At 41.2% G+C, this 23,040-nt stretch overlaps 1 protein-coding gene across 4 annotated transcripts in view; it reads left to right on the forward strand.

Annotated features, from left to right (window-relative positions):
* Positions 1 to 23,040, forward strand: part of LOC116670890 (rho GTPase-activating protein 44) — a 99,029-nt gene that overhangs the window by 37,367 nt on the left and 38,622 nt on the right. For 2 of the 4 annotated variants that reach the window (XM_032501597.1, XM_032501598.1), the window contains exon 1: positions 22,538 to 22,646. The exons of the other annotated variants lie outside the window; for them this stretch is intronic. The gene's annotated coding sequence lies outside the window, so the exon portion shown is untranslated. Of the gene's footprint in view, positions 1 to 22,537; positions 22,647 to 23,040 lie in introns of those variants that run through there. 4 annotated transcript variants of the gene reach the window in all.

A 23,040-nucleotide genomic window follows, 5' to 3' on the forward strand; every position in this document is an offset into this window, starting at 1 on the left:
CTCGGGGGGGGGGGGCCCACTGACACAGCTCTGACCCAGTTTGTTGACTAAGCGAGGCTTTTCGTTTTTCTGCTCGGTGACAGCAGCGACACACAGGCGCCTCCACATTGAATATTTAATATCAATATCAATATTTAGGATTTAATAGAACTGTTATTGACGTTAATATTTGCAGGGCAGGAAGGAAGACAGCGAGGCTTAAAAAGTCAAAGAGTATGAAAAGATCTTAAATCGTCAATCCACTGGGATCGTCACAAGAGGCAGACAACGAACCACAGGGACATTCAATCAAATACAAAAAGTATAAGGAAAGTTGAATTTTGTTGAAAAAAGTATAGTTCTGATTTAACGCGTGTTCTAGAGAGATGCAGCTCTACACCAAACTATGTTTTTTGCATAATTTGTATACAGCTATTTATCTATATGTGTATAGATGCTCTCAGGACTGTGCACCAGATCCCCCCCCCCCCCTTTCGTTTTTTCTGCACTTCCTATACTTGATATTTTTTATTTTTATTTCGTGTCAACACTGTAAAGGTGTAGCTTCAATCTCGTGCACAGGTACTGCACTTGTGTATAATGACAATAAAGGCTTCTCTTCTATATTTAAAGAGATTTTTAGAGTGAGTAAGTATTCAGATCTTTTACTGAAGTAAATCCTGAAGTAAAGTAGTAATACTAAAGCACTATTTCCCTAGGTTTATGAAAGACTTACTTAGTGGCGGGGTTTAGGGGTCCTCCTTCATAAAAGGTCAGTTTTTCAATAAAAAACAAACCAATGTTCCATCATTTTGACCATTAGTATGATCATATCAGAGTCTAAAACGTTGGAAAACATACAGACTAAGACAAAATGCTATAAAAGTCCACAGGGGACCAACAACAGTCTTAGATCTGAGAAAGGGATTAGTTGTGATGCTCACTTTGAGTATACATTCTTCAGGAATATGTATTCATGTAAACCACCAATGTAAAATAATCCTGGAGTGCATCTGAAGTGTGCGTGGGTCGTTCTCAGCAGACTTGCGGTGTCCGGCCGGCCTGAAGGTTCACGATGCAGGTGGATGACTCACACAGCCGGGTTCATCTCCGGAGCTGCAGCACACGACGACGCAGCCAGCTGAAGCTGTAGCGACGACCACGTATATAATGGACAATGTCACTTATGTAATACGTAAATAGAAATGAATGCGACCTATCAACAGGAAGGTTACTACACAGTCACTTCAGTTTTATCTCCGTTTTTGAGCTAAAATTAGACACTTTTCTCACATGAATATTAAACTAGCATTTACAAATGTATTACTAAACTGTTAATAATCTTTCGGGTTTCATTGTCTTGCGGTTAGATGCATGCAGCAGGCTAGTTAGTGAAAGGTTAGCAACATCTTCAGCTTGGGATGTTATCACACAAAAAGTTTTATTTGGTGAAAAATATCAAGGATGCGGTTGTCAGAAATCATATTCAGAAAATCTTCCTATAGATTAGAGGAACCTTCTCTTTCATCTGGCTCTCTCATACCTCATTTTTCATGCTTAATCATTAGCGTACTGTCCGAGAACAGGAATTCATTTTATTAAAGCCAAACTAAAACAATCTCAGATATCTATGCCTTTACTGCAGTGTCGAAGTTCTGGCCCAGGAAATTGAGTGAATGATTGAGTCAAACAAACCGTCCTCACCCAGAAAACACCTATAGGTCGTTTTGCATGCAGTTCATAATGACCCTATTCACGTTTGTTGTTGATCGTGATTGTAGAAAATATCCTTGAGTTCCACGTAGAGACAGGCTAAGGTGGACACGGAGTTTGTCCCAGAGACCAGGGTTTGTGTGCTTGGAAACTGAAATTAACCGACTTTGACAGACTTAAGTCCTCATTTCAGCAGGTTTTCACGAATCATTTTAAGCCATTCATATGTTTTACATATGCTTCAACTCCACCGTAGCTACACCGTCGCTCCTACGCCATCGTGGCCCTTTTGAGTTCTGCGTTGGGGATGCTTTGCATGACGGTTGCATTTTACTCCATAACGTTAGGGGGTGTCTCTGTGTCTGTGCGCCCATCCTGAAACAATACTCAGGATACAGGACGAGTTGACCATCACAGTGCTTGCTGTCTGCGTCGCCTCATCGCAAAGTTACTAGTTTTGGTGTGAACGTCGAGCTACGGTGGAGGGCTCGGATAGGGGTTTGGGCGACGCAGAGGGGGTTATGTCGTCGATTCAATGATAAATCACCTTATGTAGGTGCTAACGTGAGAATGCTAACATGCTGATGATTAGCAGTGTAACGTTTAACGTGTTTACCATTTTAGTTAGGTGTTAGCATGCTAACATTACAATTACCCAAATAAAGTACAGCTGCAGCTGATGGAATGTCATTTTTGCAGTTACTTAGTCATGAACCAAGTACTGGACACATTAATATAATTTTGAGCTGATGATGTCGCTAGATGATATTTAGGAGATCACCAGAGCGATCACAAATCCCTCTTAAGAAAACTAAACGTCTGGCACATTTAACACAAAACCACAAATGTGAACTCACGTGACACTAAAGGAAAAGTCAGAGGATTACTAAAGCTTTATTATTCACTCTCTGGGGACCATGAATTCTAATGTACAATGTACAAAATGTCATGTCAGTCTTTCTGCGTCTACTTCTATATGTCGTCTCGATTTTCTTTTATGCAAAAAAAAATGTAAACATTGCAGCGTGGAAACCATGGAGAAACAATTGTTCACTATCTCCAAAGAGATATTAGTTTGTAGTGTGTTCATTCTTTAGCAACATTTATCCTGTCAACAATATAATCTTTTAATTAGTCAGTGCTACTTTTTGTGTAATGACGGCTGCCCTGCCTGTTCTCAGATCCTCCTGTAGAGACGCCCTCAATGACTTGTATCTGAGAAAAGCAACATATGCTCCCTAACAACATAGCAGGTGCTCTTCTCCGTGCATGCGGTGAAGCAGACTTTCTCCGGTGTGTTAGTCTCAGAGACTTCCTCCAAAGACATAACACAGAGTCTGTTTTGTTTCCCTGCCTCCACCATCAGCTCTGCTTTCTGCATAATTGCAGAACAGTAACATTGTTTTTGTTCCTCACCTCATGAGCCTTTGTCTCATGTCGATCCAGTGTTGAGCGAGCGAGTGTGTGTTTGGAGAAAGATGAGGGGACCAGGTTTGCTGCCGGAGAGCTTCTCCTCTCAAGGCATTGGTGCCCGCTGTAGAACCTCATGATGCCTGATGAAATCCCAGCTGACATTTTGAAAACGCAGAACAGCACCCAGCACGTAGAGCAAGCGTAGCGAGTGAAGGATTATGTTGGTTCCGAGTCAAATACGCTGAGATTTTCTCACCTTTTTCCTCCGTCTACCCTCCGTCTTTTGGTCTCCCCTTCCTCCTGAATCAGCTAGCTCTTATGGCTCATGATACATGCGTGTTAGGTGCAATAGGCTAAAAATTGACTACGGTGAAAGAGAAACCAGAGGAACATGACACACATTTTTCGTTTTGCTATCTGTTAAAATATGCAATGCTGCCTGATCCAAACTCAACACACGCTTCCATCCTGATCAGCTGCGATAATACGAGGATATTTCACCGTCACAGAATGTGGAATGTGGGTCGCAACGGGGAGAGGCCTTGCGGGGAGCGCCATAAATATCTCTCCTCTCTCTCACACTTCTCTCTCCTCTCTCTCTTTCTCTCTCTTTCTAGTTTTAATGGTTATGCCTTATTAGGGGGCAGTGTTCTTCTGTGTAGGGCACAGTCAAGGTCCAAGAAAACCCCCAGAGGAGCTCAGACGAGCCCCAGGCAAAGCTTCATCTGCAGTCTTTTCTTTTTATTTCATCAGACGTTGTGGGTTCCTTGAAAGGATGTTTTGTGGGTAAAATGGAGAGAGAGAAGAGAGAGAGGGAAAGGGACAGAATAAATGAAGGGTAAAACTCATGGTGTGCTTGTATGTGTGTGTTCTAGTGTAAGAAAGAAAGGCACAGTGTGAGGCATGGAAAAAGACCCCCTTTGACAGTGCTGCATGCTGGGAGCACAAAATGTTCAGTCACACCTCATTTAGAAGGTGAAACTCAGATGCTGCAGGGTGAAGAAATCTACCTCATTAGTTATGTGATGAAGGGACATTAATTGCCAGATACATACTCTCTGCAGTTTAACGTCACAAAGTTTACCTCTCCAACGCGTCCTAGCTTACAGAGCCTGGATCCAGCCATCTGGGAGAGTTATCTCACAATTTAGCGTCTCGGTGGGTGCTGAGTCATGGAGGTCAAAGTGAACTGGCATCCAGATCTACGAAATTTGTAATTTTTACTCCTAAGAAAAGAATTGCTCAACAGTATGTCCTGCGGTTTACTTATTTTTTCTGTTTAAGCAGCATTTTAAGACTGTCAAGGTTAAAGGTCACCACTTTTGTACAGCTAAGAAGTTTTTCAAATGATATTAGAGAAAGTTTGATATCATGGATAATAGAGAAACAGAGTGTACACTACTGTGCTCGAAAATGCAGTGAAACTGCCATTTTTTTATCATAAGCCTTTTAATGTCCGGTCCAGCTGATTTGGACATTTGCATTCTCACACACAGCCTCTGGGTAATGTCTGGATGAGTTTAGGTTGACGACCTAAAACCATTCGCTAGCATGGCTAGATGTTGTTTCGCTTGACTTTGTTTATTATACGGCACACAATGGGAACAAATGGGAATCATCGTCTAAAACACATTTTAGTGATGTTGGCTTGTTTCCCTCTTTTACCTTCAGTTAAGGTGGTCACTCCCCTGGCGAGGCCTTGCTCATCCATCCTATCCGGAAGTTATTTACTGTGCAGCCTAAAAACGTGTGTCTAGGCTTTACAGTTCTTTGATATGTGGCCGCTCTGCCCTTCCTATCGAGAGGATCTGGGCATGATGTTGGTTGACGTTAGCTTGTCTGTTTGGCACATCTCGTGAGAGAGAAACAGGTTTGGAAGGTATACCCCACTTTCTACCGTAATTAAAAAACAGAATCTTTCAGTTGAATAACTGTACATGGTAAAAATGCATACACTTTCTTTATATTGTAATAACAGAAAATACCGTTGAATCATGTACAAGGGACAATTTCATACAACTGTTAATTTACAGATATTTCTTAGAGTGTATCCATCTAAAAAATGACATTTTAGTGTCAATCTTTTGGCTTAAATTGGCTTGTGTCATAGGGGTCCATATTTATTAGACTATGGGGGGGGGGGGACACATAATCTGTGTTCATGCTCATCTCCATTGGAATCATACAACCAGGGCCTACCAAATGCTGAAACCACATGACACAGATACAGGATGTTACTCTGAGTTGGGGCGTCCCCTTCTATCTGTCTCTGGTTTAACTAAATCAGTAGATGGCAGGTAACATGTGCAGTGTATTCACACATATTTACACATTTTGAGCTGTCATATACTTCGACACTTGCTGAGTTTATTGCTCAGTCATCTCCGTCAACACTGAATGTAAAACCACACCTCCCTTTGTACAAATGTCGCCTTAAGCGTCTTTCTTTGGCCTCATAACTGAACCAAAGACACCACATTCCTCAGTGTGCGACACGCTGTCATTATGGCCTCTTGAACAATTTTAGTTATTATACCAGTTGTGTTGTTGCTGTTACACAACAGACACAAAGTTTAGCTGAGGCTTGGTCGTAAACCAAAGTGTTGGCCTCAGGTGGCGCTAGAGGAAACGTCAGAGATCACCACAGTCAGGAGATTCATCCTGTCAGCAGGAGCGGATTGGCAAAATTTCATAAAAATCCATCCTGGATTTCAGAGATGTTGATGATGCTAAACATGACACAGGTTTCTTTTGAATTAGTCCAGTCCTTTAATTAGTACCTTTTTTTTAGTACGTGCCTTATAATATATTACAAGGACAAACATGTAAAGTGGCATCATTTACTAAAGTCCCATATCACATAGTCATATGAACCGTCATACTGCTCAATCCACTGTGGCCTGGTAAATCCCTAAAAATAGATCCCAGCAGCAGCTTGTGGTTGACACATGCATGGGTGTGGCCGTGTGTGCCTTGAGCCTGTGTGTTTGTGTGTGGTGTATATATATATCTACATATGTATTTGGGTGTGTATAGTATAGTTACAACAGTGGGCCTTGGTTTAAGTGCTGGCAAGCCGCGTTGACAGAGATTCAAGGATTTCCCAAGCTGCCATTAGCCAGATGCACGGAGGACACTCAGTGGCGCATGCTACGACATATTTTATACACGTCTGCACCTCAGATGGGAGGTGCTGCTGGTGTGCGTAGTACTGTGTTCAAAGCCTGTGTGTGTGTGTGTTTCTGCGTCAGAACGTACCTTAATCTATTTTTGGTTGTTGCCAGCTGCCATCATTTATTCCAGAGAGTGGAGAACTTGTAGTTCTGTGTCTGCTGATTCACAACCTCTACTATGTTAAAATCTAACTGCGTTCATCGTGTCTGCAGTGGTTTAGTCTGAGAGCAGCAGAGCAGACATTTATCTTCATATCTCTTTAGTAAAAATAGCATTTTCACACTTTGATGCCAAAAGTATGCACATCCCTGTTTGTTGTGTGAGTGCGGTTTCTGTTTGGTTCAAATGACGATAAATCACAGCGAAAAATGATGTTTTTGGCAAATTTCATAGCTTTAAGGATGCTAGTGTTTTTCATTCTCAATGAACCTCTTATAATTTACCGATTAATTAATTATAATGGGAATTCTAAACTATCATATCTGTTTAAAGTCTCTTTCTCTCCACTCTTGGTTTTGCACATGCTGCCATAAGCAACACACAACCCTTCAACACAAAAGTTAAATAAGTCTTTATTTTGGAAAAGAAAATGAAAGTGACCGGTAAAATTATCACCAAACAGTCTGTCTGAGTTCAACTATGACCCATTGTACACATAGCATTGGCATGGTTTTATTTCAGTTAGCTCAATAACCGTTTGATTTGCATAAAGAGATGATCTTATGAAGTTCCCCATGCCTATCTCTAGGTTGTAGTGATGTTAGTATGATATGGTGTTGTGGGTGTTTGTGTGTGTGTGTGGTGTGTGGTGTGTGTGTGTGTGTGTGTGTGGGGGAGGGGGTGGGGGTGGCCAGGGAAATTTATCGGATGCATAGTATCCTGGATCATGGTCTTTAATGATAAAATGTGCCTGCTTCTATGGGATTTTAACTAGGGGGGTGTTACTTATGCCCCTGTATTTAACATAGGGGGGTGTAACTTATGCCCCCTGTATTTTACATAGGGGGTGTTTATACTTATGCCCCTGTATTTTACATGGGGTGTGTACTTATTGCCCCTGTATTTTAACATAGGGGGTGTGTATACTTAGCCCCCTGATTTTAACATAGGGGGGTGTATACTTATGCCCCCTGTATTTTAACATAGTGGTGTATACTTATGTCCCTGTATTTTAACATAGGGGGTGTATATTATGCCCCTGTATTTTACATAGGGGGGTGATACTATGCCCCCTTATTTAACATAGGGGGTGTATACTTATGCCCCCTGTTTTTAACATAGGGGGGGTGATACTTAAGCCCCCTGTATTTTAACATAGGGGGTTGTATACTATGTCCCCTGTATTTTAACATAGGGGGGTGTATACTTATGCCCCCTGTATTTTAACATAGGGGGTGTAGATTATGCCCCTGTATTAAACATAGGGGGGTGTTACTTATGCCCCTGTTTTTACCATAGGGGGGTATACTTATGCCCCTGTATTTTAACATGGGGGGTGTATACTTATGCCCCTGTATTTTAACATGGGTGTAACTTATGCCCCTGTATTTTACATGGGGGTGTGTTACTTATGCCCTGTATTTTAACATGGGGTGTATACTTATCCCCCTGTATTTAAGAAAGACATTTATTTTTTTACAAGACATTATTCATTCACAAAGGAAATTGGTGTTCTGAAAAGGTTGGATTTTCCTAATTTTTTGAATAAGGCATTAAGAAAATTCCCAAAGATGTTTTTATTCCTCTTTTTAATCAACTTTAGCCCGGGTGTGTAAACTTATTCAAGCCGCTGTAGGTCTGGCTAGGCGATAGGGCTGCAACTAATTAACTACTTAAATATATTCAGTTTACTGTTACAGAGGAGTGAAAAAACTACAAAACTACCCTCATGTTGTCTTCCCGTCAAAATTGAAAATCAACACTTTTGTTGATGGCTTTTTATCAATGTTTTTAACTTTTCTTAAATCTTTTCCCTTTTTTGAATGTTTGTCACTTTTTACGTAACACCAACTTATTACCTTTAGTTTTACAGTTATTTTGGGAATTTATGGTCAATAAACCTCATTTATAGAAATTATACCTATATTTTCAGTTAGAAAAGCAGAAATTAGGAATTATTGAGACTAAATTTAAGGAATGGATGTTGATATCATCACAGACTGGAATATGTCAACTTTTACTCATTACATTTTCAAAACCACTTCAATTGTTTTCACAATGCTATAAAATTGAATAAGACCCAAAATTAATGAAAGTAGAATGTGTACTTGCCAAAGAGCGTTGGGTGGAATCAATCATGTTTTTTTGGGGAGTTATAAAGAACAATGATAAGGAAACATGTCAATTAGACCCGAGGACAACATGAGGGTTAAGACTCATGGTTCGCTGTAACATTGAGATTTCCCTTCATTTACCCAACAGAAAGTCTGATTATCCGACTCTTCTGTTTCTTGTTGCTTTCCCAGATATCAGCTGTAACGAAGGCAAGCAAGGCAAGGCAGCTTTATTTGTATAGCACATTTCAGCAAACAGGGCAATTCAAAGTGCTTTACACAAAATCATTAACAAATAACACACGAGTTACAAACAGTTAAAAGTCATAAGCATTAAAAATCAATAAGACACATGAATAGACAGTTAAAAAGTAAGAAGTACAAAACTACAAAAAATAAGACTCAAATAAACTGAATTATCCCTATTAATGTCATCACTTAGTTATGATAATATGAGTCACAGGTTTAAGTAGTTTATTATCAAAGATCTGTCTGGACGTGAGCGCTTGTCACTTTAGCGTGACTGCGTCTGAGCAGCAAACAGCTGTTGGACTAATTAGTTGGATCTGACAGTGAAACGTGACATCAGTGGTACGGTAATGCCTGGATTCACATCTGCCGTCTCCTCCCTGTTGTGGGAGTCTCTCATGTTTGTTTTTGTGTGTGTGTGTGTGTGTGTGTGTGTGTGTGTGTGCGTGTGTGTGTGTGAACGTAACGTGATTGACAGTTACATATGTTCAAGTGAAAACAGACACAGTCACAGATGCACAATCACTTGTTCTGTTTGGTCCGTATAACGAAAAAAGAAAGAAAGAAGTCCAACGTTATTCAACTTTTTTTTTTAATTATTGTACTGTGTTCAGAAATGTTCTGAAAATTTAAAAAGCAATATTATTTGGATTTGTAGCCCAATCTGTGAGACCCATCATTAGCAACAGGTCCCAGGTGAATATATCTGAACATCTGGAAAAACAAAGATGCATTTATACGAGTTTAATTCAATTTAAACTGTGGCTGAAGGCCTGCGCCTGGTTGCCATGCAATTTATAAAGGAGATACCCTATTTCTGCGATATTGCTAGTTTCACGTAAACCTTAATTCTTTTCCAACTTAAGATGATGACTAATATGTAAAGTTGCTGCAGGAATGTCTTTGTTAATTAGATATTTGGTCCTTTTTCTTTTAATATGAAAGTTACAGTAGACGGATCTTTAATGTCATTGCATACATTTACACAACAAAACTTAATTAGAGGATTCCAGTTTGCAGCATTAAAATACAATATAAAAGAAATGCACATACTTCAAAAACCTCACTCATGACCACATACACATTACTCATACTAGGAATACTTAAACAAATACTTATATTATCCATGGTATAAATAAAACCGTAATGCAGTAGCAGCCTAGCTGAGAAGAAAACCTTGTGATCATATAAAAATCGGGGGGGAAAAAGCACATCATCCTATTTTATTTTAGGCATGCGATGTCGTACGCAGACACATTTCATTTTTGAGTCAAATTGAAATATGACTGTCCTGGATCAGGATCAGCTGTCTGGATTAACCTTCTGAAGTGAATTTCCTTATGAAATGTCACTCCAGGAAACGTTGAGGACGAAGGTTGAGGCTCTGATGGGAGCAGCGAAGCTCTGACAGCCTGACCTAGGGGCGGCTGCGGTTCAATCCCTGGCCCTGTAGTCCCATGTCGAAGTGTCCTTGGGCAAGACACTGAACCCCGAGTTGCCCATCGGAGTGTGAATGTGTGTGAGTGTGTATCTGATGAGCAGGTGGCACCTTGTACGGCAGCCTCGGCCACAGTGTGTGAATGTGTGTGAATGGTTCCTGTATGATGTAAAAGCGTTTTAGTAGTTGTTAAGACTAGAAAAGCGCTTTATAAATACAGCACATTTACATTTACCTCATTCCCTGGAGGCCACGGTAGAACCAGAAAGGCTGAAGATGGACCTCCTCCCACTGATCACAGGTGTTGTTAGCCAATCAGTGGGACGAAAAAAAACAAAAACAACCCTGCTCTGCAAACCCTGTGTTAGTCTGACAATGCTGTCCCTGCTCCAGGGCCCTGCACCATATTGTCTCACACCGCCTGTCACCTGCTTGAGTTATTTCACGGATCTGGCAATGCCAACATGAATATAAAAGGTGTTTTTGTGTCTCACCCTTGGTGTGGTTTCCAACTTTGGGAACCGCTTGTTTGTCTCCTTCGTCTCCTCCTCTTCTCACAGCTATTAGTCATTCTGTGTAATTGTTGAGTATGATGAGAACTTGGCAGCAGAGACGCCTCCCCGTCCCAGCGCTCCTCCTGCAGAGACGAGTCCAACGAGCTGTCCCCGGCCCGGCTGCCAGATCGCTGTGTGTTTCCTCGGCTACACGGAGCTGGGAAGGTTGACAGCGAGTGACGAGACGCCCAGACGGAGGAATTTTACGGAGATGCGGGGGAAAAAAAAATAAATGGGAGATAAAAAACAACGGAGGGAATGAAAGAAAAACAACGTCAGAGAATCTAGCGGCTTGCCAAAAATGTGAGATCCTCACACACCCCGTCACTGGCTCTGACCCAACTCCTGTGGAGGAGAGAGGACGGGGTGGGGGTGTGGGTGTGGGTGTGGGTGGGGGTGGAGAGGGCTGGATTAACACAGCATGTCTTTAGCTGGATGAAGAGCAGCCACTTTCACCAGATGTTCACTTTTCTCCGGGACCTGCAGAATGTGTAAACACAGATTTGCATTTAGAGTCCGGCTAATTTGCCCCCACAAGGTTTTACCTGCACAGTCATGATATGAACGGAATATTTAAACGTTAATTATCTTGTTGCTCTAAAGCAACAGTTCCCAACCTGTGGGTAGGGGCTCCGCCAAGGGGGTCTCGAGAAAATCTAACCGGTAGAACTAGCCTGGTTCGAGGCCTCTGATTTTTTTCATTATTGATAAATCTGTAAATTATATGTTCTCAGTTATAAAAATGTAAAAAAAAAAAACGGCCATTCATAGGTTTTCACAACCAAATTGTTTGTGTTTGCAATCATAGAGACTAGCGACTATTCTCAACTCAGAGGCGGATTAAGCTGAAGGATTTGTGGCATTTTTGCTTTAAATGTGACACAATAAATGTATAAATTATGACATGGTATTCATTTTCCATCCATTTGTCTATGATAGAGGCTTAAAATAATGCAAAAATACTGGACATATTCATCTCTTCAGGGTTTCTTTTTGTACATAAACAATCCCCCCATGGACTATAATGAACAATGAATTGTGTGTGTGTGTGTGTGTGTGTGTGTGTGTGTGTGTGTGTGTGTGTGTGTGTGAGAGAGAGAAAAAGCAGCAGTAACGTCAGCACGCAGGTGTCCAGTCAGTGACTCTGGGGTCGTTGTCCTGACCCAGAACATTTCAACAGTCTCTGGTGTCCTGGTGTCTCTGTGTCTCCGGTGTGGAGAGAACCTCGGTCCGGTCCAGTCCAGCTTGTAAAGAACACGGAGAGACCGCTTACTGTGTGTATGTGTGTGCGCGTGAGTTTGTGTGTGTGTGTGTGTGTATATGTGTGTACATAGGTGTGCATGTGTGTGTGTGTGTGTGTGTGTGTGTGTGGGTGTGTGTGTGTGTGTGTGTGTGGTGTGTGTGTGTGTGTGTGTGTGTGGCGTGTGTGTGTACGTTTCTTAATACCTAAAGTTTGGAACAGCTGCACTGCACACACACACACACACACACACACACACACACACACACACACACACACAAAGACCATTTACTTATTTTTGTCCAGAGATGGAAGAAGTACTTAGATGAAGTAAAAGTATAAGTATAAGTATCAATACTACTTTATTCTACTACAAATAGTAGTAGAATAAAAGTACTATTTTCCTCTGAGATGTAGTGGAGTACAAAATACCAAACAAAGGAAATACTAAAGTTAAGTACAAGTTGCTCAGTATTATACATGTATAAATGTACTTATTTACTTTCTGTCTCTGATGTAATGCAGATATTTATATTTACGACTTCAGCTGAAAGGATCAGTCAATTCATCTTTTCAAGCAGAAACATTTTAATATAAATGTAATATTTTGGGCATTGATCAGACAAAACAAGACATTTAAAGGCGTCACATTGTTTTACATTTTTATAAATAAAACACCAAATGGTGAAGAAATCAGCAGAGTAACTGATAATGAAAGTAATTGTTGCAGCAGAACTCACCTTTCCCATTCTTACAATATTGTTGAGACCACTTTTTATTTTTAGCTGAACTGAAATATTAATACCATCAAACCATGAGGCATTAAAGTTTCAGTCTGAGCTGCCGGAGTCGCTTCTTTAAAGAAACATTCAAATCCGATCTCACTTCTTCATCATTAGACTTTCCTCTTAGACTGAGACGTAGACGTAGACGTAGACTTAGACGTAGACTTAGACTTAGACTTAGACTTAGACTTAGACTGAGACGTAGACGTAGACTTAGACTTAGACTTCTCTTTATTGATCCTTTTGGGATGACCCCCGCGAGGAAATTCCAGCAGCAGTTTTAGCAAAATAGATAAAAAAGACAGTATAAAGACAACAAAATAACAGTAATAATAATAACAAACATTTGTCAAATAAAGACAAAAAGACCATAAATCTTTCCTCTGTCGTCTGTTTGGGATCAGTCGGCCTCTCGTGGCTTCTGGGGGGTGTTAGAGGTCAAGATTTAGTTTCATTTACTCTAAAGTTTCTCTGAATAGCGTCATGTTATTGTCCCGAAAAGACCTGAGTTGATTAAAAATATTGCTTTCAAACACACGCTACGCTCTTATTGGTGGAGATTGCGACGCTTGAAATAAATAATACGACTGCCTTTCATCATGCCCACTGCATGTTTTTTAGAGGAAAACAAACAATATTCTCCTAAAAGACTTAGAACTGAACAGCAGGCAAAGATGAGGCATTAAAGGGCTCCTTTAGGGAAAGATTTACATTAAATATATCTATCAGAAAACACGAGGTGTCTGTCAATAAAATCAGTTCAAGTTATTGAAAGCAATTTCTGGCTGCCACCTTATCTTTATTCACCTTATCTTTTAAAATATACTGTATGTCTGCTTGACATTCCCATTGTGCAGCAATACAATTAAAGTGAGATGAACAAACATCTTTTTAGATAAAACAGATGTTGACAAAGTTTTTCTACTGGGGATGTCATTTGAAATTTTGGGGACGTCATTTGAAATTGGGAAAAAAATAGAATTTGGAAAAAAGGTAATACATTGCAATATATCGCAGACTATTGCAATATGTTTCAAATCGCAATAATTTTGTATCATGAGGTAAGTATTGTGATAATATCATATCGTATCGTGAGGCCTCTGGTGATTCCAACCCCGAGTTGGGCTGCGCTCAAAGGGAGAAAATCGCTTGTCACGTGTAGGCGGCTTTAGTCAAATAAGATTTATATTAGTCGATTAGTCCGTTTTATGCTTTTTTCCAGGCTAAATGACTTATTTAACATCAGCACATCTGTGGTAGGGCTGCACGATATGGGGAGAGTTTGCTAGATGATTTTCGACATTGGAGGGAATGATCATTTTTTGCATCATTATCCTCATTTTTCATGAAAAATATAAAAATTAAAATGTCTTAAATGATAACAGTGTGAGTTTTGCGAGGACCTGTAGGTCTACGATGTGTCGTCTCTGCAGAACCACAACACTGCATTCAGAATGGTTTGACACATATTTTACCTTTAACTAATACAGTACTCCGCCCCACGGTGATTTGGATTTCGCACTAGACCATAGTTTGACTTCGATAAAACTGTGATTAAGTGTGTAGCCCTAATCTTTGGTGAATGCAAGATTTAAAGTTGTGCTTTTGTATGACTGCTTGTAAAACTCAGTTCTACAGATCTGTTGATTAAATCCACTTTGACAGAATCTCACTTTCAGCTAACACAAAAAACCTCAAGAGTTTCTCTCGTAACATGATGCACCTTTTGCAATACGGTTATTGCGCCAGATGATATCACGATGACAATTTAAAAAAAAAAAAAAAAAAAATATTTATTATATATATATATATATATATATATATAATATATATATAATATATATATATATTGCAACCCTACTAGCACTGTCATGTGTCCCCCTGTGATCTCATGATAAAATAGAGCTGCGTGAAGTGGGTCGTGTTTGTTTTGGCTTCATTTGAGGCGAACTGACACCTTTTAATATACAAGACAAATTTGTTGAAGCCAGAGGGTTGCAGGTTCAAGTCCCTATGAGGAGTGTGGACTGGTAGCTGGAGCGATGCCAGTTCACCTCCTTGAGCAAGGCACTGAACCCCCCCTCCACTGCTCAGGGTGCGCTCCCCCACTCTGACATCTCTCCATCAGTGTATGTATAGGCCATGTGTGTGTGTGTACAGGAACAGTTTCTACCCACAAGCCACCTCTCTGATGAACAGCTGACTTCTGACCCACAGTGTCAGGTTCAGTTCTGGTCAATAACACTGTAACACTGTCTATACAGCACCTGTATTATTCCACTTATTTAGTATAATTCATCATTCCCACTCTCACATCTCACTTATTAATTTTTATTTATTCATCATTCTCATTTCCTATTTTAAGAACTGTTCATACTGTTCATATTGTAATATAATAACATAATACTATCCCAGTACCCTTGCACTACGCACATTTAAATAATTGTATTGATCTCTTCATTGCACTCATGCCTCTATATTGTTTCTGTTTAGAGTATGTACATATTGTGTATATATTAGTGTGTATATTTCTGTTTTGGTTGATATGTATGTGTAAGCACAGTGTGAGTAACGATGCTCCAAAAACAAACTCCTCGTATGTGTCCTCATACCTGGCGAATAAAGCTGATTCTGATTCAGATTCAGGTTCTGTAGTGTGTTATAACAACAACAATTGTAATTCCCCCATAGGGGATCAATAAAGATTATAAATTAATCCATCTTTGTTACGATGCATGTCAGTAGATTAAAGGTTTTATGCTCTTTCAGCTCTAAAACTGGTCTTGTTATTCAGAAATGCTTTTTCCAGGCAGCACGGTTTAGTCCCAGGAGGTGGAGAGTGAATCTTTGGAGGCTTTTAAGAAGTGCACGACCTCCTACGGTAGACTTCTGTTCTTCCAAGCTTGGCTGCGTGTTGTTGCCTTGTTGATCGTGAGGGCCAACGGGAGCCGAGGTACTGCGGGTGAATCTGGAATGAGTCCGGCCATTTCATTGTGTTCAGCTGAGAAAAGCTGTGGGATTTAGTGCTTCTCGAGAAAAATTCTCCGGAGAGCTGGACCTGGATGCTCGAAAACCTTTGGCTGTGAGCAGCATTTAGATTTTGAGTGAGGGCTTTAGCCCCCGGTTGTGTTTTGTTACCTAGTGCTGTGTTGTGTTGGGGCTGTTTACTATGCAGCATGTGCTCTGCATGGACGCCAGAATCAAGGTGGTCTGTTGTGAAAAGCACAAGGCTCGATGTCTGTCTGAGTGTTGGAGTGGATCCACAAGAAGGAAGATTTCAATTGGCTTTAAAACAGGAGAAATTAATTGGCCTGAAATATGTCGAAATACATATTTTGACAGTTTTTTTTTGTCAGATGCAACCAATTGTGTGGTATGATTATGTGTCTTTTGTAGGAGAACAAAAGAAGGATTTTGCTTTGAAAAGGAACCGAAATGTTCATTTAAACCTGGTTATAATCTGTTGTTAGCAGGTGGGTTGGACTGTGTCTCTTTAAATTAAACTGCTTGATTTTTGCAGCTGCAAAATTACATCCTGTGCTCTCTTTTGAGAAAAGAAGGAATTTAAAATGTAAATTATCATTTGTTCCTGATCTTTACTTAAAATGCATCCTGGTTAATTACAAGATCTACACACAACCCTCATTAGCTTTGTAGCTATGTCTTGGTTTCACCCACAGCTTATAGCCTACTGATGTTATCCACCCTCACATTGGTGGAAAAGACATTTTTTGAAAACTTTCGACATTGATATCTTTACCGTGGCTGAACAGATTTTTACCGAAGCTAAGCTAAGCTAAGCTAATGCGTCTCGTCTCTAGCTGTGTGTTTTGACAGATATGAGAGTGGTATCAATCTTGACAGTGTACAGTATGTTAATATTTTCCATTAAGCCGTAAAAAACGCCTCCCGCTGTGCACCGTGCTGGGTCTGTATTTCACTACACAATTGTTTTTATTGTTCAGTTCCACCAAGAGTTTAGTTGTTTCTACTGACAGTCTGCTGTTTATGCCTGTTTTTATTTCAGCGTTGATCAAATTGCTCATATTGCTCAAACTATGAATAAAATATAGTGGAAAAAATACTTCTTTCATGTGCACAGGAAGAAACACTTGACAAGTCTATTACAAATACGTGCACAGATTTACATTTTAGTGACTTCGCCTCCATGATGATTTATTATTCCACCCCCCCCCCCTCTGCACAAACCTGACCTTGAAACCAAAAGAAGATGTGCGGATGAGACACATGCACGCACACACGCACACGCACACGCACACCGCACACCACACACACACACACACAACACACACAACCACACACACCCACACACCACACACACACCACACACACACACACACACCACCAGACACACAGACAGATGAAGCTACAGATCTCATCTTCTGCTGCTGTGACAAATGAAAGCTCGGCCGCCGGCGTCACACCCCAGGCTGCTGTTTGGAGAAGTGACTCCACTTTACTCCGCCGCTTCATACATCTTCACACTGCTTCTGCAATACCTGCTGCCATAGCAACCCCAAACCCACTCTTCTGCTCAGTTAGTGGCGGGAGAGAGGCATGCTGGGTAGTCTCACTTCACCTGGAACATTCCTCCTGTGGGAATTGTCTGTCCTTGAACCATTTTTTCCTCATCATGTACCAAATCCCCTTCTTAAGATGGACCGAGTTACACATTCAACACAGACGACCTGTTCAGATCACAGCCAACATATTATATCAAGGCAGTCAAAGTGCCGCATGTCCTTCTGGCGTAGTGATACTACAAGACGTATCACTCTTTTCTTTTGCCTCCAGGCAGTCTGGGTTAAATGGCCAGTCTGCAGACATATAATGAATATATCAAAGCACACAAATAATGGCTTACTCAGGTCTGTCGTCACCGGCAAATACACATCTTTGCTGTATTGATCGGCGCTCAGGGCCGACAGGAGGGCGGAGAGAATAATGGGAGGATTGAATAGTTTGAGTAAAAGCTGCGACATCTCAGAGGCGGTTCGTATTGTTTTATTTCTTTCAGGAATTTTAAGGGTTTTTATTCCACGAAATTGGAAGGGCAAATTTTTCTAAATGAATGACTACAAAGGGAACAATATATATATATGTTGTCTTGAGAATTCAAAAACGTCGGGAAAAGTGACAAAAGTGTCAAAAAATAAGACAAAAATGTAAAAAAAAAAAGTTTTAATTTTAAATTTGGACCCAGAAAAACAAAACGTTGCATGGTCGACCGGAAGACAACCCAATACTTAACGCAAATATTAGACGTTTTTATTTTTTACAGGTTATGAAACTGTCTTCATTTAATACTGACAGATGGCTGCGTAGCCCGCCGTGCAGAGAGCTCTGCATCCAATGCAGCGGTTTCTCGCTGCGCCGCCGGTCCCCTAAGCAACATGGTCACCTGGAGAGTCCGGTACAGTCTGACTCTGCAAACAGAGATACCATCGGGGCTCCACAGCGGAGCGTTCAGATCCAGTCAAATCAGCACCAGCTGCACGTGTATACAGCAGTGAATGCGGCTGAGAGGGAGGCTGGCTGCGGAAAATCAGACGTTTTGGCGCCCGTTATATTCCTCTGGCGCTGGCTAAAACCTCTTTAAGGGGCGCCAGAACAGCAACTACTTCTGTGTGTTAATTAGCGAATCGCAAACCAAGTTTAAGGCTCATACCGCCACCTACATTACTGGATTGGAGTGTGTCACGTTAAGTTAGGGTGACCAGACGTCCCCGGTTTCCGGTTTCCGGAGAACAGTCCCCGGTTTCCGGCGACCTTTCCCCGGAAATGTCCCCGGTTTTCACTGTGACTGACAGACCCGAAATTTGAATGAAAGAAAGAAAACACTGACCAGACGTAGCCGATAGTCGCTCCAGACAGCCAGAGCCAGCTCAGAGCCAGCGCTGCTCAGAGATGTTTTAGAAAGCCGTATTTTGCGAAGCAAAAATTACTGATTATTTACATGGAGTCTGGTGGGTTTAGCAAATGCACTTCATGTTTTAAAAAAGGATCTTAATCTTTAACAAAAACATGACGTGTTTTGGAGGTATATACGCTTCTGAGCTGAAAATTTCCCCGGATTTTGTCTGAGCAATCTGGTCACCTTGCATTAAGTACTATTTTTCCGTGTTTTGGTGCAGTTTATAGCTGGGTCTGTTGTGTTTGAGAGAGAGAGAGAGAGAGAGAGAGAGAGAGAGAGAGAGAGAGTAGGTGGCAACATTGATTTTGTGGCAGGTCGCAACAAATCTATCATTGTATGGGAAACACAGCCATTCATTTCCTTGCAGTAACCAAATGTGACTGTATACAGTATATACAGTCACATATACATGTACTGTAGTCCTCAGGGTTGACTGGCTGGTTTGCAGTAGTGGTGCGTCAGTTTCTGAATAGAGGAAGTGGCCTTTGAACCAACGTTTCTGGTCTTCTTCCAGAAGTTCTGGCCCCATAAAGAGAGCTAAGTCATCTTACAAGAAGAACAACGTGTTTTCTCACCAGCTATCTTTCCAAATCTTCTTTTATCACTATAAAACCCCTTTTCACACATCTGTTATCTTCTATCGTCTTCTCTTACCGCCGCCTCGCCTCCTCGCTCTCTTCTCTCTGTGCCAATGGGAATCCCGGGTGTGACGACAGAAGCTGATGCTGCAGTAGAGTCCTGACTCTGCTGCTGAGGCTTTGATTCGGATGCTTTAGCGCCCTTGATGTGTCAGACAAGTAACAAAAAGCTGCGGAGGGAGAGGAGAGAGATGGAGCATATTCCAATTATGTTCATGATAAAGTATTTTCCCCTTTTTTTCCCATGCAAAAGCGACCATAAATAATATTTAGTTTGTTGCGAGTGTTTGCTTTGGTCCCCTCTGATTTTGATCTCTTTCCTAAAATATGAACCATGTGTTGTTCCGCCTCTCCCTTCCTCAACTGTGACCTCCCGTCATTCTGCGTTACGACATCCAAATCCCCCGAGGGGAAACGTCAGCACAACAATATTAACAGCTGACCCTCTCCTCGCCGAACACGTGCAGACATGCAGAGACTTGGCCGAACCCGGGGCATGTTGGCTGCGTGCATGTTTGATTTAAAGAAGAAAAACATATTTCAGGCACAGCGAGAAGAAACATTTAAAGCCTTTAGTTACAGAAAATGGTTTAAAAATGCATACTACTTGTTTCTATCTATTTTGACATCAGAATAGTGTGCCCTGTGTGTGAATATGTGCTCTGAGCTCTAGTATACTTTTCTTTTACAAAAAGCCACTGTGACGTTCATGCATCCAGCAGCACTGCAGGTACATTATGCTGCTGCAGCTACAGCTTTAAAATACAGCTAATGTTACATTCATTTCCCTCTGGGAGTCATGGGGGCAAAGTGTTCTCGAGTCTTGCCTCCTGCTGGTAATTGAGGACATGACAGTTCAAACTCGAGACATCATGAATTGCCTGCAGACGTTATTGTATTCTGTTATTATGCAGGTACATCAGCAAATATAACACAAGCAGGACTGTGAGAAAAAGTCAGAGAGGACGTTGCCTGGTTGGAAAAAAAACAGCTGGCAGCAGGTTGTTAGCTTGTGTTAAAGCCTTGTTTATAATACGTGTGTGTGTGTGTGTGTGTGTGTGTGTGTGTTGTGTGTGTGTGTGTGTGTGTGGTGTGTGTGTGTGTGTGCGTGTTTGCGTGGTGTGTCGGCGCATATGCATGTGCTAATGAGAAACAGTCTTTTGCATTGGAGCATGTTTGGATTACTTGCGTTTGTCTGAGTGTGTGTAAGAGCAACAATGGTGTTGAAGAACTGCTGTCGACTGGTTGGGAGAAAACAGCTGACAGCAGGTTGTTTTAGCTTGTGTTAAAGCCTTGTTTATCATACCGGTGTGTATGCGTGTGTGCGTGTGTGTGTGCGCGTGTGGATCATTATCCCCTCATAGTTAAATTCACCGAGCCAGTAAATCTTGCTTACATGTCCTTGTTGTCAGAGAGGAAATGGATCCGGTGATTTACTTCAAACCAGCCTTGATTTTCACACAGTGTGTCTGAAATAAATGAAGGTTAAATCAACATGCAGAGACGGAGCCTTTGTGACTGTGCCAACAGTCATTCTGCTAAGTACACAACACACACACACACACACACACACACACACACACACACACAAGGCCACACAGATAAAGACTAGATTAAATCCTCTTTCTATTGATCCAATGCACCTTTACCAATGGTAGGCGGCTGGTCCACCACTTGGGACTATTGCATAGATTGCCATGATAGGTTGTGCAGACTCAGACATATACTTTATTATTATTATTTCTTTTTTTTTGGTACGAACATATACGCTAACCAGAAGATGAATCCTACTGACTTTTAGGATCCTTTGGCTTTTTCTCTAGCGCCACCATTAGGTTTTAAGTGAAATATCTTAACAACTATTGGATGGATTGTCATGCAGTTTGATGCTCACATTTCTTCTCACTACATTCCAGTCCCATTTTTGTATCTTTGCGTCTACAGGCAGCAGCAGTGACATCATGGATTTCAAATGAGCGAATTGGCCCCTTTTCCCCCCTCCTCCTCAAAAGCTACAGACTTATAAATGGCACATACTAAGGAAATCTCATTGTGGTACTGGTTCTAGTGGCTGTGATTCTGGACCAAGGTTGAATTTTGGGAAAGAGACTTCAGATACAGTATTAGGGACCACTAAGGTCTATATAAAGAGACTTCAGATACAGTATTAGGGACCACTAAAGTCTATATAAAAGAGACTTCAGATACAGTATTAGGGGACCACTAAGGTCTATATAAAAGAGACTTCAGATACAGTATTAGGGGACCACTAAGGTCTATATAAAAGAGACTTCAGATACAGTATTAGGGGACCACTAAGGTCTATATAAAGAGACTTCAGATACAGTATTAGGGACCACTAAGGTCTATATAAAAGAGACTTCAGATACAGTATTAGGGGACCACTAAGGTCTATATAAAAGAGACTTCAGATCCAGTATTAGGGACCACCAAGGTCTATATAAAAGAGACTTCAGATCCAGTATTAGGGGACCACTAAGGTCTGTATAAAAGAGACTTCAGAGCCAGTATTAGGGGACCACTAAGGTCTATATAAAGAGACTTCAGATACAGTATTAGGGACCACTAAGGTCTATATAAAAGAATCCAAAGAGCACCATGTCAGGGGACCTTTAAAGCGCTGGACCATTTGAACCAACAGGTGGTATTTCTAGTTCACATGATATGTTTTTGGGTGGATTCATATGCAGAAAGGCACCACACAGTGCTGAAATAGCTGCATTAGCTAAGAGCTTTGTGAAAAAAAAATAACAAAAAATTAAAATACTGTGCCATGCTGAGTCTCACAGCCGAACAGACACCAGCCGGGGAAAGAAATTAGCTTTTCCTTTTTGTCCTCCTGCTTCCAGCTGTTCCACTTCAGCCAGATGAATAATAATAATCAGCCATGAGAAATAGAGGTGTGTGACTTGTGTCTGTCTGTGTGTGTTTGTTGGGTTTTATAAGATCAGGCTGGCAAACATGTTTTTCCGCAGTCCAGAATATATAGCAGCGATAACAGAGTGGTGGGTGATGAGAGAAAGAGTGAAAAGACGAGATTAGCAGGTCTCATTCTTCCGTCTGCCCTCCTGCCTCACGCAATCTTTCTCCTCCACTCACTCCACTCTCCCTCTCTTATTGTCGCTCTGCTCCGGCCTGTAAACAGGTGCCTTGCCTGCTGTTAGCGGGGGGGATGTGGAAGAGAAAGCTGCAGATCAGCAGGACTAGATCCTTAGGCAGGAACCGCACGCCTCCGTAAGTCCAGCGGGAACCACAAGGGTTTTTGTTCTTGACTAAATGTAAATGTAAAGTCTGTTTGTGTCAGGATCCAGTCTGAGAGGAAGCGTGTTCTGTGTTGGTCAGTAAGTGAGCTGAGGTCAGGTGGACGTCATCGGTTTGTTTATTTGACAGAGGACAGATCTGTCTTATGTTTTTGATTCTTAAAAACATGGATAAATAAGCCTGTTTGCTCCTGCTACATGAAGGGTTTTGATTTATTGCTCTTGCAGTTTAGAGCATGTATTGCAGTTTTGCAAAGAATTCACTGCAATTGAATTTCTTGCTTGGTTTGACTTTATAAAAACGCGGCTTTTATTTAGGCCACCGCCCAATCAGATCAGAACTGTGCTGTTTGTAGTTATGCTGCTCT

This window comes from Etheostoma spectabile, chromosome 21 (genome assembly GCF_008692095.1).
Source record: "Etheostoma spectabile isolate EspeVRDwgs_2016 chromosome 21, UIUC_Espe_1.0, whole genome shotgun sequence".
NCBI lineage: Eukaryota > Metazoa > Chordata > Actinopteri > Perciformes > Percidae > Etheostoma > Etheostoma spectabile.